At 42.4% G+C, this 13383-nt stretch overlaps 1 protein-coding gene across 2 annotated transcripts in view; it reads right to left on the bottom strand.

Annotated features, from left to right (window-relative positions):
- LOC136864328 (uncharacterized) overlaps window positions 1-13383 on the bottom strand; it is a 289222-nt gene that overhangs the window by 226100 nt on the left and 49739 nt on the right. The window lies entirely within an intron of this gene.

The following is a 13383-nucleotide window of genomic DNA, read 5'->3' as shown; positions in this document are numbered from 1 at the left end:
CTATCATTGTCGACAACGAACTCACAGCCCACCTTCGGTTCTGTCCTCGAACATTTCGTGTAAACGACGACTGAATCTGGATACCGGCCAACAACGAAAAGGAAGAGCCTCCAATAAATCGAACGGTCCATGTATTCCATCGGGCCAGTGTGCAGATCCAGGATTATTTCAGGTCGTCGTATTATCCACGGAGGTTCCTCACTTGATTGTCTGACAAGACAGGGAACCAAAGGTACATCAAACAATCTGTGACTGCTATACAAGCGTATTCCAACCGGCCGCGTTGCTCGAGGGTAAGCAGCGTACAGCCGACGGTTTCCATTGTTGAATACGCAAGGATAGCTTGGGTGAAACTAACCCTGGAGGGTAAACAGATTAAGAAAGAAACAAAGAAAGAAAGAAAGAAAGAAACAAACAAAGAAAGAAGTAAAATAGATAAGAAACATAAAATGTAAAAATACTATGGCACTTGGCAAATTTCTCTTCATACTTGATCAAGTTCTTAACTTTGATAGTCCAATTGTAGTTGAATATTTAAACTTACTGGAGCCTTTTCTGTACAACACGCTCGCATCTCTACCAGACGAAGTAAAAAGACAAAAACGAGAAACATTTCGTGTAGGCGAAAATCGACAATCAAACGTCAATTTTTTTATGTTTCAATGGAAGGTACAGAAGATTTCTGGAGCGGCATCGGTTGGATCGTGTAGCGTCGTAGTTCGTTCAGTACTAAACGCAGATAACGACAGCACTGTTCGTGAGAATCTTGCCAAATGTACGAACAAACGGCAATACGTTTTATGATCTTTTGCGCATACCAAAAATGTCGTACTTATCCGACAAGGTCAGAGATGCAACAGTGCCGAGTAAAACTACAGAACTCCGTGCGCGTAGAGGCGTGCTGCTGTGAGCTTGCATCCGGGAGATAGTAGGTTCGAATCCCACTATCGGCAGCCCTGAAAATGGTTTTCCGTGGTTTCCCATTTTCACACCAGGCAAATGCTGGGGCTGTACCTTAATTAAGGCCACGGCCGCTTCCTTCCAACTCCTTGGCCTTTCCCATCCCATCGTCGCCATAAGACCTATCTGTGTCGGTGCGACGTAAAGCCCCTAGCAAAAAAAAAAAAACTACAGAACTAGCAAATGCTTTACTAATAGAGAGACCATAAATAAATTTAAAAAATTGCGAGATAACCCCTTTACGTTTACAACAATTTATTTTACGTCGCTTCGATAGAGAGGTCTTACGGCGGCGACAGGATAGGAAAGGCCTGTGAGTGGTCCTCCTCCCCAGTTGTACCCCCCGACCCAAAGTCTGAAGCTCCAGGACACTGCCCTTGAGGCGGTAGAGGTGGGATCCCTCGCTGAGTCCGAGGGAAAAGCCAACCCTGGAGGGTAAACAGACTAAGAAAGAAGTTAGCGAGGAGCTATGGTGAAACGGTGCTAAGAACCAGAATTGAGTGTAGGACCTACGGAAGTTGCATTACCGACAACGGATGTTACCGACATCCCAATCAATTACAAAGTTAACATTACGAAAATGGCATTAACGAACGAAGGACTATCCGAAAGTGACGCGGTTTTCAATCAAATTTCTAACGTGCGCAAATCAGCAAAGGAAATGTTACTGGGCACCATAAGCACTACCGAACCCAGCATGAAAAATACTGATGCCGTGGGCAAGTTGGTGATTTGTGGGACGCAGTCACGGGTACCTCGAGCGCGTGCGAACTACCAAGCTGTAATAACCGCATGGCATGGTAATTTTCAACAGAAAATAATTTTCCTTCGTTTGCGGTGTAGCCTATAGTATAAAGTATTTCTGCGGAAACGATCCGGTTAAAGCACTTAGCGGCGTTCCTTGCGACACCGACGAAACTTTCAGATTGTTTGTCTCCATGAACATGAGCGTGAGTAAAAAAGTACAATGAAGCTGTTGAAACCCGCAACTCGCTTTTCTTCGTCACGATGGGGAGTAAATTCGACGCTAGCTTTCAATTAGCAACAATAAAAGTTCCTAACACCACCAGGCAAGTGCTGGGGGGGGGGGTACCTTAATTAAGGCCACGGTCGCTTCCTTCCAACTCCTAGACCTTTCCTATCCCATCGTCGCCGTAAGAACTATCTGTGTTGTGCGACGTAAAGCCATTAGCAAAACAAAACCTTCCAAATACTCGAAAAATTTCTAACGCGCTGGTACCGGTACCGCGATTTTCCATTAATCTGCATTTGAATAGAAAACGATGCTCCGAACGTTAGCGCACACTACTAAGTGTTGGTAACAGAGTTGGAAAAGCTTATTAGTGAAACGAAAATGCATTTCTACGTACACGTTACTACGCGACCATTTGACATTGATCTTGTAATGATGAAAGAATTTAAAATGCGGTGGAATCGATTTGATGGTGTATCGAGTAGAGCTTCTTTTCATTACTAGTCTAAACCAGTGAACACCGCGCAATTGAAAATTAAATTCATAGAGCCATGGGCGCCCGCAAGGGGGGGCAAGGGGGGGCACTTGCCCCCCCCTGGCACTTGTCCCCCCTGGAATTCTAAAGATGTTGATGTTCAATTGTTTAATATCATACCAGATTATTTCATAAACTGAAATTACTGACAGTCATCTAGCATATGTTATAACTGGAAGTTTCTGTAAACAATTTAATGTTGCTGACGTTATATTGGTTTTTATATTCAAGAAAATTGTTAACGTGCCCCCCCCCCCCCTGGAAAAGATCCTGCGGGCGCCCATGCATAGAGCACTACTGGATTTAAAATTGGTTCAATTTTATATCTACTGAACCATTTCATCGGTTGGCGATTGCGCAAAATTGTTTCACGTTCAGTACATTCTGTATGTTTTGACTTTGCAAGGACGACGAAGGCGGCTTTGGGTTGGTGCATGATCGCACGAGTTTACAAGTAAACTCGATTGTGTTTACTTCGGCAGACAATCGAATATTCCAAGTCGTACAGTCGACCTTTATACTGCAGTAAACACCTATTACCTCCTTGACAACAGAAATAAGTTCTTGGTTTCCAAAAGAAATTACAAAGTCCGGACTGAACAAATATATTAATTTGCGATTTGCTATTCGACATGAGTGTCCTAGAAAGGTATGCATGTTGTAAGTTACTGCGTTCGACGCTGGAATTGAAATGAATGTGATTTTTTTTTCTATTTGCTTTACGTCGCACCGACATAGATAGGTCTTATGGCGACGACGGGATAGGGAAGGCCTAGGAAGTGGAAGGAAGCGGCCGTGGTCTTAATTAAGGTACAGCCCCGGCATTTGCCTGGTGTGAAAATGGGAAACCACGGAAAACCATCTTCAGGGCTCCAGACAGTGGGGCTCGAACCCACTATCTCCCGATTACTGGATACTGGCCGCACTTAAGAGACTGCAGCTATCGAGCTCGGTAAATGAATGTGAATAGACTAACTAAACTTCATTTAAATAACTCGTCCTATTAAACATAAAAAACTACGACGTGATGCCAATACTAGTGACGCAACAGGTAATTAGCTAATAAACGTTTCTCTGTTCTAACCTTGGCACTTTTTTACATGGATGCATTTTTTTAAGTTACCTGTATAAAAGAAAATATGCACAGAATATTTTTTTTGTGTTCTGCATGTGCATGATGTTCTACGTTTTTGCAGTCCCCACACTCGTCATAACCACGACTAACTCCATAAGAGTGTGCGGTTACCTACTACCGAATGAAATTGCTGAAATGTGCAGCGAACGCGGCTACAAAGACCTGTACTCAATTGCAAACAGCACTGCGTTTACCGGTATAGCCAATGACTGTAGTCACGAAAGTTGTATTTACACAGAACTAGAAAGCTATTGTTTGCCAATAAACACACGTTCTGCAAAAGAAATAATAGTCGACCATTGTGGAGAAAATCTATTTGAAACCGAGCCGTCACAAGAAACTACTACATTATCTTCTCCACCGCGTTTTTGGCTGGGCAAAGTCGATCCCTAATGATGATAATGTTTGGAAAGAAACGAAAACATACTTTTGAGTAGAAATATTGAACAAACTTGTTTTATGAACTGATGCCTTTGCTGGCAAGACTTAGTGTTTACACTGCACTGTGTCTTCTGGTCTGGGCTAGAACAAATTCGTTACTTTCATTCACCTGCCTCAGTCTCATCCTTGGTTTTGACAACATGAAAGTGGCCGAGGTATAAGTCATGCTATGTAGTAATGCCATTCCTTATGCAGCCAGTCCCTGTTATGAATGGTGTGAAAATATTGCTCATAGTCTCTGTTGGTGCGGTTATTTCAGTGGACTTGGCAGACTGATATGTAAGAGCAACATCTGGCTCAGCGAGGAAAGCAACGGGAAACTACGTCATTCCCCATTTCCCTGGTTTCTGGAGATAGTAGGTTCGAACCCCACTGTCGGCAGCCCTAAAATGGTTTACCGTCGTTTCCCATTTTCACTCCAGGCAAATGCTGGGACTGTACCTTAATTAAGGCCACGGCCGCTTCCTTCCCACTCCTAGCCCTTTCCTGTCCCATCGTCGCCATAAGACCTATCTGTGTCGGTGCGACGTAAAGCAACTAGCAAAAAAAAAAAAAAAAAAGTATTTCCCTGGTACGCCTCTTCAGTGACACCTGGGTAACCTATGACGGCTGATGGCGGAGCTGTTGAGGTTCAAACCAGCCTCCGGGATGAGCACTCATCATAGGCCTACATACAATGTAAACTGAAATACGGTATGTCAATCAAAAGAATAAGAAAAAATATTTACATTATCTTTTGGTCTTGATGTCTATTTCTTTTGATCCTGATGCCTTTTGTAATAGACGTGATTTACTTTCCTGACGTATCTAAAAATATTAACATGGTTCATTTTACTTTTCTTCAAATTCTTAAAATATCCCTGAAAAACAGCTAAAATTAAACTATCGAAAGAACGTTTTGAAAAGTATATTTGACTAATTGACTATGTTAATATTCTTCGTAACTATGAGAACGTTAATCTATCGAATCGGTTACCTTGAACGTTAAGTCGGACCGCTTAAATTTATCAAAATCAAAACAACTTGCTCGGTACACTCCGAACGGCTTGCTACATGCAGTATTTTTACATATCGCTGACTTTTTAATGGAGCCGCTGTGCAGGTAGACACGTACGACTGGACAATTTTTAATTCGAAATTTGATCTCTTTCACAAACATGGACCATACTGTTGTTTAGAAAATAAGAAAAATGAAACGTTAAATACTTTAATGCTTTGCATTTTCTTAACCTAGACAGAGGCATTGTTTCTGGAGCCATTAACCCTTTACATGACTGATTTTATTGTGATATTATAGCGTAAAGTCCAAGCTACAGACCTGAAACTTCCGACATTGTGATCCTCTCCCCACAATCCGTTACTTGTGTTAATTTGGTGCATCAGTTACCTTCCACCCTGTGTAATTATTAATAGACACAAGAGAGCTCTTAAGGGGAGAGGGAGTTCTCCATGAAATTCCGCGACGGGAGAGCCTTTCAGAGGAGGAGGAAGGGGGGGGGGGGGTAGAGTTCTTCACGTTATACGGCTGTAGCCATGACAGGTTATGTCACGCCGGCACTCAGTGAGGAATGTGTTATTTTTTCTGCTTGTAAACGATGGAGTTTCCATCGAATCCCGAACATTGTATATAATGGATACCAAGACATTGGTTGATCCATAGGGTGGAGGAATAAATGTTTCCCAGACACTTCATCATTTTATGAATTGGTAATCAACAGTGTATAAAGGCACATAAGGGGATAAGTCGCAAAATCAGATGTACTTAGACAATATTTGCAACTTATGATTCTCAAAATAAACACCCCTCGGTTAACATTGTGAAAAATTAATGTAGATAGAAAAAATTCAGGTCAGTTATAGTAAGTCCCCGGTATTTACTGAATCTTCTGATCAGACGGTAGAGCTCTGACCCTCTGACTCCTAATTGGCAGGTTTAATCCTGGCTCAGCCCGGTGGTGTTTGAAGGTACTCAAATACGCCAGTCTCTGTCGGTAGATTTACCGGTAGGCCCTACATAATAGAATTGCGGAACAGCGTTCCCGTACCTCGGCGTCTCCGGAAACCATAAAAGTATTTAGTGGGACGTAAAAGCATTATTATTATTATTATTACTATTATTATTATTATTATTATTATTATTATAGGAGCTAGGAACCGAGCTGAGTGGCCACGCGTGTTAGCGCACTACGACAATGGAGCCAAGCTCTGCATTCGGGAGACAAGTTGGTTCGATCCCCACTGTCGACTGTCCTGAAAATGGCTTTCTGTGGTTTCCCATTTTCACTTCCAGGCAAATTTCACCAGTTCTCATTTATAGGCCACAGCCGATTCCTTCCACTTTGTTAACCAGTTTCATTCACCATAATTCATTTAATCATCATTAGTTCCTCAACTGAGGTTGGCATCAGGAAGATAATACGGCTGTAAAAACATGCCATATAGTTTCATCTAACATGAACCCAGAACTCCTATCAGGAAACGTGACTAAGGGATAGACATAGCTAGTACAAATATGTTTCTTTCACTGACCTGTCTCAGTCTTATCCTTGGCTTTGACAATATGAATGTAGTAGTTACCGGGATGTAAAACAAATATTATTATTACAATATGAAAGTGACTGCGGTGGGCGATGCTAGTAACGCCAGTCTTTAGACAGCCGGTCCCTATATGAATGGCATGAAAGTGTTGCTCATAGGATCAGCTGGTGCGTGCATATATGTGAGGTTGTCGACTTATGTGTAATAGCACCTTCTGGCTCAGTGATTAAAGCGACGGTAAACAACCTCATTTCCCATGTCCCTATTACGACTCTTTAATGCCACCTAGGCTATTTATAACACCTGACGGTGAAGCTGTTCAGGAAATCAGCTTTCGGGCTAAAGACACTTTGTTTTACAATTTGCCTTAAGTCGCACCGACACAGATAGATCTTATCGCGACGATGGGATAGGAAAGACCTAGGAGTAGGAAGGAAGCGGCCGTGGCGTGAAAATGGGAAAATAAAGACCAGAGGTTCTCAAACTTCTTTGGTTCGCGGCACACTATTTCGTCTAGTGGAATATTGCTGCACATCGAGCCTGCTTTACATGGATTACAAACGCTAGGAAGCAGTCCCGATAGATCACGAATCAAAGCGGAACGTTCGCGAAACATTTCGATCACTCATGCCCTCTCGGAACCAAACAACGTACCTGTGCGAACAGATTCCACCCACGCAAATCATCTACCGTCGTCTTTTAAACCGTCAACTTGTTACCCCACAGATCATGGAAAAATTCCCCAACAGAAATTGGAAAAATATCTGGAAGCAGTTCACAACACAAGAGATCCCAACAGACTGGAAAAGTTCAGCATACATAGCCATCCAAGATGCCATACCAACCGAGGAGAAAAAATTTCGCCACAACTTGGTCCAGTCACCCTTGTGCCAAAAATGTGAGATTCCAACTATTAACACACAACTCCACAGACTAACTCGATGTGATGGTATGATGGACGTTTGGCAATGGACACTGACTCTGGTGCAGCAGTTAACATCTTCCAATAACCCTAACGATATATATCGTATCTTGTTAGCTTTGGACATACCCAACAGGAACAACAAGTTTGCCCTAGTATGGCTAGCAATGGGCTTTCTTCATTATGCGCAGACCAACGAGAAATGCTCTGTACAAGGTTTTAGGCAGTTTCTCAAGACAGCGAGACAAAAACTGAAAGTGTATAGTGCTTCTGGAGGGCAGGAGAAATTCAATGAACTTTATGTTCTTAACTTGTGATGATACAGATTGTGTAAATAATACTTTGTTTCTGTTTGCATTTATTTGTTTCTCTATTTAATAATCTAAATTAACGATGTAATTGTATAGTGTATCGGTCACCGGGGAAAGTGGATCGCCTTTCCGTTCCTCATTAAAGTGATGGATCACGTGTGTTAATTATATATTAAAAAAACAACGAGATATCTTAATGGTCGTGATATCTCTCGAGATTTGTTTGGTGTTTTTTTGTTGATTTTGTATTTGATGTTTATCTGTAACAGTACGTCTAATTTACGCAGCAGTGTAATTCATTATGTATCCTTTACTTTCCTCTAGAAAATAAAATAATAATTTGAAAAAAAAGGAAAAAAATGACAAAAAATAAGAAAAAAACAAAGAAAAAACTAACGAAAAAGATGTATAAACATAAAAAACAAGAATAAGAAATAAGAAAAATAAAAAACAAGAAAAAACAAACAAAAACCAAAGAAAAGTAAAAAAAAACCAGTTTTTGGCACTGACCATCATTTAAATAGGAAACTGAAGAGATTTTTTGCCGAAATTATTTTTTGGAGATGAGCTACATAAAAACAGTATCAAAGGCTGTTTGTGGTGTGTTTCTACAGCATTTTAATACACAGCGTAACGTAGATAATACAGCGATTCTCGCGGATTGTTCGTGTACCACCATATCCACGTTCTCGTGTGTTATTAAGGCCCGGTTTCACAGTTTGAGTTTAAGCCGAAGCTTTAGTAAGCCACGCATGCCGCTTAAGCAAGGCTTACTCTTTGGCTTAAACACTACGAGTTTCACAGTAGGGGGACCATGTGCAGCTTTACTAAGCTGAACATATCCGAAGTTGGTAATGCTTGCGCATGCGCAGTGATTCAATTCTCATCTTTGTTTACATCCGTAGCCTATGATTGATTGACTTGTAGGTTATACATCGTTTCTAGAGGGCAAACGGTTGGAAATAGGTATATACCATCGCGGACTTTTTTGTAGGGGTTTCTATGCTCTACAATTCGTACACTTACACTTGGGGTCTATCGTTGATGGTTCACGCAGCGTAAGCCAAGAAAGCAAGTGACCGACCGACATTTTTGTCTCTTGAGCCTCGAAATATATTCAGAAATATAAGTTATTTATTAATGTTATTGGTTTTACGTCCCACTAACTATGAATTTGAGCACCTTCACCACAGGACTGAGACAGGATCGAACCTGCCAAGTTGGGCTATAAGAGGGCCAGCGCTCTACTATCTGATCTGAATCCTTAGCTTAAACCTCAGTTTCATACAGCTTAAGCCAGCCACAGACAAGCTCGGCTTACCACTTGCACTCCCCACTGTGAAACTCGTCCAGAGTTTAAGCTCCCGCTTAAGCCAGATCCAAGGCTTAAGCGTATACTGTGAAACCGGGCCTAAGGAAGCAAAGGTAAATAAGTTTATCAAAATAAAACCTAAATCCTAAGGGTTTCCCTTCCTCTGAAAACTCGTCATCATTTGAATGAAAGGCGCTGTAGCTTCATGACCGCATTCTCGTACTGTTCATTTTTACGGCCTTGGTACACTTCAGAATTGAAAAGATATCCTCGTGTACTTTTCAAGCACCACACGTTGTAACCAAATCCATTAAACTTGCCTTTTAGGAATCGATTGCAGCCATGTCTGCCATAGTATTTTACCACGCTTTCATCACAGGTTTTGCTCGGGACGAAAATTGGAAATAAATTTCTTTTTCAGTGTACCTAAGAGTGGGAGTTTCCACATTTTATCACAATCGTTGTCCGACTCCATGGCTAAATGGTTAGCGTGCCGGCCTTTGGTCACAGGGGTCCCGGGTTCGATTCCCGACACGGTCAGGAATTTTAACCATAATTGGTTAATTTCGCTGGCACGGGGACTGGGTGTATATATCTTCTTCATAATCATTTCATCCTCATCACGATGCGCATTTCACCTACGGGAGTCAAATCAAAAGACCTACACCTGGCGAGCCATCACTAAAAGCCATACGCCATTTCATTTCATCACAATTGTTTACCTTTGTATTAACACACGCGTACAAAAACCTCCGAATCCCAGTAGCCCCTTCCACTCGGAAGGGTATTGTACCCTGGCAGAATAAGGATGACAATGAAACATCTCATCCACGGATATCTTTGGATCAGCACATTTTTTTTTTTTGAATAGAGCATAATTAGAATCCTCTGTTATCGAAAAGTCTATAAGCTCCTTACCCCAAAACAAATCAAACAAGTCAACAGGAGTTAAGCTTCTATAGGGCAGGCTGTAGTCGAGGGCATACGCGGGTATACGCCGTATGCCCACTGGTTAACTCCACTCATTAGAGTATGCCTTCTGATTTCCCGGCCGGGCTGAGTGGCTCAGACGGTTAAGGCGCTGGCCTTCTGACCCCAACTTGGCAGGTTCGATCCTGGCTCAGTCCGGTGGTATTTGAAGGTGCTCAAATACGTCAGCCTCGTGTCGGTAGATTTACTGGCACGTAAAAGAACTCCTGCGGGACTAAATTCTGGCACCTCGGCGTCTCCGAAAACCGTAAAAGAGTAGTTAGTGGGACGTAAAACAAATAACATTATTATTATTACTGATTTCCCGCTTATACCTTCCTACTTTGGCTCAGTTTCGTTTTAATTTCGCCATTTTTCAGTGATCTTTAACTCTCCAGCAATCGTGAACATAGAAGGTTCGGCTTATTAATAGCATCAACAGCCATCATTCACCGGTATTTAAGGTACCACTGTTTGTTGCTTACGTCTCCAGCCTTGTGTTCATACGTACATACAAATGCCTCACCAGTTGACCTATATAAACCTGAGAATTTATGAAAACATGGCTACAAAACCACCGTACTGCAACATACAAACATTCAAGACTTTGTTCCAGTGAAAAATGTAATCGCAAATGAAAAAGAGGCATCTTGCATTGTTTTATAATACATAGCTGGAAGTACTGCAGGTTCAGTAGAAAACTAGCCCTACTGTGCAAGCAAATTAAGTTTTTCAAACAAGTGCATTCAAATATGGATTTCTTCTTTGTCATCATAAAATGTCTTTTATATGCCTGATTTATGTCAAATTGAGGGACGTTTGTTGTAATTTGCTGTAACCCACTAATTTTAAACTAATTTTAAAGGGTGGTCTTGCATCCGGAATTTGTCATGCCCTGTCTCAGAGTATACCCTGTGAGAATTTTTAGGACTACAGTGCTGCTACAGGGGAATATTGGGCTTGTTTCTTTGAGATCCTCTCTTTTTCAGTCACTGTACGTCTTCTTATCAACAGCAAAGAACGGCTGAGAATTATGAGTGCTGACTTGTGGTTGTGAGGCAGAAGAATTGAGAGAAAGTGATGAATCATCGCCTAGACTTTTCTGGTTCCTTAATACTGCTTTTGCTCCCGCCTGTAATTGCCGGAGTCCGCGATTCTTTAGCAGCCCACCACCATCTTCGTCTGCCGAGTCCTCATCTGACTCAATATTTGGGTCACGAGGTTCTATGAAGATGTAATCTACCTCATTATCATCCTCTTCCTCCTCTAGTGTTGGCAATACTTCATGTAGAGTCAACCTAAACTAATCGAGAAGTAAAAATTACGAATCTGCCTAAACACCAAGCAAGTGGCTGTGCCGTTGGGATCGCGCAGCTGTGAGCATGCATTCGGGAGATAGTGGGTTCGAACCCCACTGTCTGCAGCACTGAATATGATTTTCCGTGGTTTCCCATTTTCACAGCAGGCAAATGCTGGGGTTGTACCGTAATTACAACATCGGCTGCTTCCCTGCAAGTTGAACCCAAACAAATCTGCCTATTATGCTATATATAGCACGGCAATGTATTTTTGTAAATAGATCGGTCAATTATAAACAATCAGACAAATTACTATAATCTACCGACACGTTATCATGAAAAAAAAATTCCGCAGAATGGTTCATGCTGTTCACAAATAACTGCATGCATTTCTTGAGCATTCATTTCCTCTCATCAAAGCGCGCACTTCTCACTTCAGTAATGCAGTGTTACAAAAATGCACGTTGCTGATAAAGAATAGCAGTTTACTCACAGAGTATAAACAACAAATAGGTGCAACCAACAGTGGAAAATTATGGCGTATGGCTTTTAGTCCCGGGAGTGTCCGAGGACAAGTACGGCTCGCTAGATGCAGGTCTTTCGATTTGACTCCCGTAGGCGACCTGCGCGTCGTGATGAGGATAAAATGATGATGAAGACGACACATACACTCAGCCCACGAGGCAGCAGAATTGACTAATTATGGTTAAAATTCCCGACCCTGCCGGGAATCGAACCCGGGACCCCTGTGACCAAAGGCCAGCATGCTAACCATTTAGCCATTGAACCGGACAGTGGAAAATGATATTTCCTAGTGATAATCATACCAAAGTACGCTAGGCAGAAACGGGTTAGCAATTACGCAATTGTTTGACGCGGTTCTTCTCCGTGCTGAGGAAATGTGCGAAAGTAAACAACTGCATATTTCTCACTGCGTTGCAGCAACAACGTAGTTACTGGATACGGTCGATTTTAACTATCGTGATTAACCCAAGTGGCCAAGTGCTTTAAAAGTAAGTGTATTTGACGTTTAAAAGACAATTAATTGTATCATTGCGGGGTTTTTAATTCACCATAAAATGTGATTAGCTGCCACCCCCAGAGGCCCGGGTTCGATTCCCGGCTCTGCCACGAAATTTGAAAAGTGGTACGAGGGCTGGAACTGGGTTCATTCAGCCTCGGGAGGTCAACTGAGTGGAGGTGGGTTCGATCCCCACCTCAGCCATCCTGGAAGTGGTTTTCCTGAGTTTCCCACTTCTCCTCCAGGCAAATGCCGGGATGGTACCTAACTTAAGGCCACGGCCGCTTCCTTCCCTCTTCCTTGTCTATCCCTTCCAATCTTCCCATACCCCTGCAAGGCACCTGTTCAGCATAGCAGGTGAGGCCGCCTGGGCGAGTTACTGGTCATCCTCCCCAGTTGGATCCCCCTACGCAGAGTCTGAAGCTCCAGGACACTGTCCTTGAGGCGGTAGAGGTGGGATCCCTCGCTGAGTCCGAGGGAAAAACCGACCCTGGACGGTAAACAGATAAAGCAGGAGAAGAAGAAGTACGCAAAATGTGAAATATATGCATTTCAGCGAAATAAGAGCAAAATTAAACATGTTATGAGATATTGCCGTGTATAAGAAAAAAAATAGCTAAGATGAGTGTGTGTCAAACTTTCAGCTCACCTAAAGTAAATCAGAACGCTAGCGCAGGTTCTGACTTTACTTCAAGTCATTTGGTCACCCCTCCATGCAAGACTTAAGTTCACACAGTTTATCATGAATGGTGATGTTTTTTCTAAATGGCAGGCTAGAAAGGTAAATAGAAATAAAACTGAAATAATTTGTGTTATACTTTCAATGGATGTGTCCAAATTGCGCCGGCCCCACGGTGTAGGGGTAGCGTGCCAGCCTCTTACCCGGAGGCCCCGCGTTTGATTCCCGGCCACGTTAGGGACTTTTACCTGAATCTGAGGGCTGGTTCGAGGTTCGCTCAGTCTGTGTG

The sequence above is a fragment of the Anabrus simplex genome, chromosome 2, assembly GCF_040414725.1.
Source record: "Anabrus simplex isolate iqAnaSimp1 chromosome 2, ASM4041472v1, whole genome shotgun sequence".
NCBI lineage: Eukaryota > Metazoa > Arthropoda > Insecta > Orthoptera > Tettigoniidae > Anabrus > Anabrus simplex.
The sequence above is the reverse complement of the archived record's forward strand: the minus strand, read 5'-3'. Positions and strand labels throughout refer to the sequence as shown.